At 41.7% G+C, this 4568-nt stretch overlaps 1 long non-coding RNA gene across 1 annotated transcript; it reads left to right on the top strand.

The window, feature by feature from the left end:
- The first annotated feature begins 244 nt into the window (after positions 1-244).
- On the top strand, positions 245-2734 carry LOC135812490 (uncharacterized). The gene is made up of 3 exons (XR_010552820.1): positions 245-553; positions 850-881; positions 2322-2734. It is a non-coding gene; the product is annotated as an uncharacterized LOC135812490 (long non-coding RNA).
- The last annotated feature ends 1834 nt before the right edge of the window (positions 2735-4568 follow it).

Here is a 4568-nt window from a genome sequence, read left to right as displayed (position 1 = left end):
AGTTGTAACGTACCAATGTACAATGAATATGAGTATTTTGACAACACATCTAACATGAGCCTTACCGTCAAGAAGGTGAACTTGCGTTCTTCGCACACTGTAGACAAGGGCAAAGAGATAAAAATGGATCTAAATCCGAATAAAATCAGCACACGTTTCCGTAAATGAAAGGGTGAGCATTTAGAAAAGCGATCCTGTCAGCTTTTCTATTATTGTGTTCACATGGCAAGAAAAACGACACCGCTATGCTACGTAAGTTTCTACGTAAGGTGCTCGGTATTTCACTTAGGCTACGTAAGTCTCTACGTAAGGTGCTCGGTATAGATCTACCAACGGTTGGTAGCCGCGTGCTGTGCACGTGCACGGCAGACATTGTGTTGCATGCAGTGCATGCAGTCCGTGTTCGGATGTGCATGCGCGAGGAACTTCCTCCTTTGGAACTGCTTCTTGTATGAGCTGTTTCGGATATTTCGTCTCCTAGATCCTGGCCTGGCTTATTTCGTTTCGGCGCTGCTGAGACCTCCTTTCGCGGAATATTACTCAATATCGACAGGTGAGTTGACCAGTTACCTTTGATTCTTTTGCTTGTGTTGACTCTTTCATTTACTAAAAGTGTGCTCATTTTGGGCGGAATGCAATAAATAATGGAAAAGCTGGCAGGATCTCTTTTCTAAATTTAGCTTTTCCGCTGCCGAGGCCCCCTTTTACGGAATACTCGATGACAGGTGATCTCTGAGTTGACCGGTTTCCTTCGATTCATTTGCTTATGCTCACCCTTTCATTTACGGAAACGTGTGCTGATTTTATTCGGATTTAGATCCATTTTTATCTCTTTGCCCTTGTCTACAGTGTGCGAAGAACGCGAGTTCACCTTCTTGACGGTAAGGCTTATGTTAGATGTGTTGTCGAAATACTCATATTCATTGTACATTGGTACGTTACAAGTAAGGCACTGGTCAGTGGCATACTATCGTTGGCAGTTCCCAATCTGGAGGGAAAGGTTCAAGGACCCATTGACCGAGTTTGCAAAATAAATTCGCATATCAGGGAAAATCTCCATTGTGGAGAGGTTCAGTAAACTTGTATGATTAGATTTGTTTACTCGAGTCTGGGCTGTTTGATTTATTATTTGTGAGTTCCGCCGAGATTGCACTGCCCCAAATGATGTTTCGTGCCGCCAAGGCAAGAATTACGATCTGCAATCTGTTTGTAGTACCTGCAAGAATGTGCTGTACATGTATCGTACTTTCTCTGTTGCTGTTTCAGTTGCCGTCATGTTGCTAAAGAAACGTTCAGTAGAGAGGTTCTGCAAAACGAAAATTCGAACGAAGTTTCGCGACAGTCATTGCGAAAGTGTGTACGAATTTTTGCACAAACTTTGCGTTCTGCACGTTTTCGTAGTTTGCGCGGGCCAAGTGCACGTACGCCATGACCCGATCTCACGAAAGTGTGTACGACTGTTCATTTCGCGTTCCCTGCAAGTTTCGCGTCCAAAGTTGCGAAAGTTCGTGCGAAGTTTCGCACTTCAGGACGTGGAACGACTGCTTGTACTCATTTTCGTTTTGCAGAACCTCTCTAGTGACTCATTTGTTTCATAGGAGACGAGTCAATGAGTTGGTGTGGCTTAGAATCTTTCGCTGTAGAAGAAATCTATTCGTATGTCTATTGGAGAAATAATTGTATTCACTGGTTATAAAATAGGTTAAGACAAACTCACAGAATAAGGACGTTTAGCAATGCGAAAGTTCGAAAGAAAATTCGAGTCTGGGAATGAGTACAGAAAAAAAGCTCGAAACTTCGAAAACTTGGACGCGAAGTTGCAGTGATTTGCGAAAGTAACTTTCTCTTTTCTCGGTACACATTTGACTACAGAGAGTAGTAATTTTACAGCCCCTGCTTGAGACTGAGCTGCATATACCATGATATACGGTACGGTACTACAAGATTCAAATAACTTCGAGAAAAAGTCATTTCGCATTGCTAAACCTCACAAGTTTTCTTTTTCGAAACAGATTTTCGCGAAATATCACCACCACAAAAAGTTCGAATTTTCGCATTGCTAAACATCCTTAATAAATACCATCGGTCCCTTGGTGTTCGTCCTAAAGAGGTTCGACTGGATATCATTCATACTCACCAAAAATGTGTACGATTCTATTATTATGGAGTGCCTTGTTTATCTCTCAGTTCCTCCAACCATAGCCTTGCCCCTTTTATCCTCAGGATCAGTGTAGTTGTTGGAACGAGGTGTCGGACTCAGCAATGTATTTGTTTACATTTTAATACATGTTTATTGTTCCTCCTTTGCTGTGTTGTTTTAGAAAATCGTGGACTAACAGTTCGAAGTCATTGAACTACTTCCAAAAGTTGTATCGACATCAACAGGGTTACGATTTCAGTGCAATATGGTGCAGGATGACCTTATCACGATAACCCATGATTATAAACCATTATAAACACAGAATCAACAAAAACATCTGCGACACGCACCTGGTTACATTTCTCAAATAAATCTGATCGAGGGTGGGGAGATCTGAAATATCTGAAAGGCAAGACAATTTTATGACAGAGTCATGAAATTCTGCTACAGCAACATGCACAGAATGACCTCCGTATAAAAAAGGTATCACCACGGTCCACCACTACTCACATGTATCCCCGCAGAAGAACATGCTAGTCCCATTTTCTGCAAGAAAAGGCTTGCACATCAATGCGTATAATACGGTATTGATATGATCAAGAGTGCATAAACAAGAGTATGCAACTGTGGTTATGGGTCAGTGCGCGGCGCGCTGCCTTCATTACGTAACTTGCCTTCATCACGCTCTGAAAGCATGCATTCAAACTCTCAATTTCTCGCACGAGCCCATCCGTTTTTGCTCGATTCGTTCCAGTACCTACACAATCTCTGAATTCTGGCGCGTGAACTCCAGTTCCGTACGGAAGTTCATTTCAAACTGGAGGGAAAGTGCGGTGTTTGATTTTCCACAGTGCGCGGACTGCAGCTGAATGATGTAATGAAGGCAGCGCGCCGCGCATCTGGCCCATAGAAAAGAGATCACAGTTGCATACTCTTGTTTATGGACTCTTGATATGATGTGAAGGCCATCATTTACATATTGATAGGGCATTTCATTGATTGGTGACAGAAAAAACAGAAGAAATTATAGCAATAAAAACTGCTTTATGGCAGTTTTCTAAAAAAAGTTATTGTGTTCTAGTCCATGGACCCCGTCTAAAAAGTAAGAAATTAACGAAATGTGATAGCCGAAAATTAAAATTTCACACAAAACCTCACAATAATCACACACAGAATGAAAAGCAACATGTAGAAGACCTTTTCTCCTCGTGATCCTCTTTCCTATGCATGCATGTTGCCAATTGTTGGTGGAGTACAAGTTTAGTGTTGAAAGCAGCATTTCAAGTGTTGTGATTATTGTGAGGTTTTGTGTGAAATTTTAATTTTCGGCTATCACATTTCGTTAATTTCTTACTTTTTAGACGGGGTCCATGGACTAGAACACAATAACTTTTTTTAGAAAACTGCCATAAAGCAGTTTTTATTGCTATAATAAGCAAATGAATCGAAGGAAACAGGTCAACTCAGAGATCAGCTGCCATCGAGTATTCCGTAAAAGGAGGCCTCGGCAGCGGAAAAGCTAAATTTAGAAAGGAGATCCTGTCAGCTTTTCCATTATTTATTGCATTCCGCCTAAAATCAGCACACTTTTCGTAAATGAAAGAGTCAACACAAGCAAATAATAATTTTGAAAAGCGATCCTGTCAGCTTTTCTATTATTGTGTTCACATGGCAGAAAAAACGACACCGCTATGCTACGTAAGTTTCTACGTAATTTTGAAAAGCGATCCTGTCAGCTTTTCTATTATTGTGTTCACATGGCAGAAAAAACGACACCGCTATGCTACGTAAGTTTCTACGTAAGGTGCTCGGTACTTCACTTAGGCTACGTAAGTTTCTACGTAAGGTGCTCGGTATTAGATCTACCAACGCGTGGTAGCCGCATGCTGTGCACGTGCACGGCAGACATTGTGTTGCATGCAGTGCAGTCCGTTTTCGGATGTGCATGCGCGAGGAACTTCCTTCTTTGGAACTGCTTCTTGCATGAGCTGTTTCGGATATTTCGTGTCCTGGCTTATTTCGCTTCGGCTCTGCTGAGACCTCTTTTCACGGAATATTACTCAATGACAGGTGAGTTGACCAGTTCCCTTTGATTCATTTGCTTGTGTTGACTCTTTCATTTACGAAAAGTGTGCTGATTTTAGGTGGAATACAATAAAATTAATAAATGGAAAAGCTGACAGGATCTCTTTTCTATATTATTACCTTTTCTGCTGTCGAGGCCTCCTTTTACGGGATACTCAATGACAGGTGATCTCTGAATTGACCAGCTTCCTTCGATTCATTTGCTTATGCTCACCCTTTCATTTACGGAAACGTGTGCTGATGTTATTCGGATTTAGATCCATTCGTATCTCTTTGCCCTTGCCAACAGTGTGCGAAGAACGCGAGTTCACCTTCTTGACGGTAAGGCTTATGTTGCTGCTGA

This window comes from Sycon ciliatum, chromosome 3, assembly GCF_964019385.1.
Source record: "Sycon ciliatum chromosome 3, ocSycCili1.1, whole genome shotgun sequence".
Lineage (NCBI taxonomy): Eukaryota > Metazoa > Porifera > Calcarea > Leucosolenida > Sycettidae > Sycon > Sycon ciliatum.
Note: the sequence above shows the minus strand (reverse complement) of the source record. Positions and strands in the feature narration are given on the sequence as shown.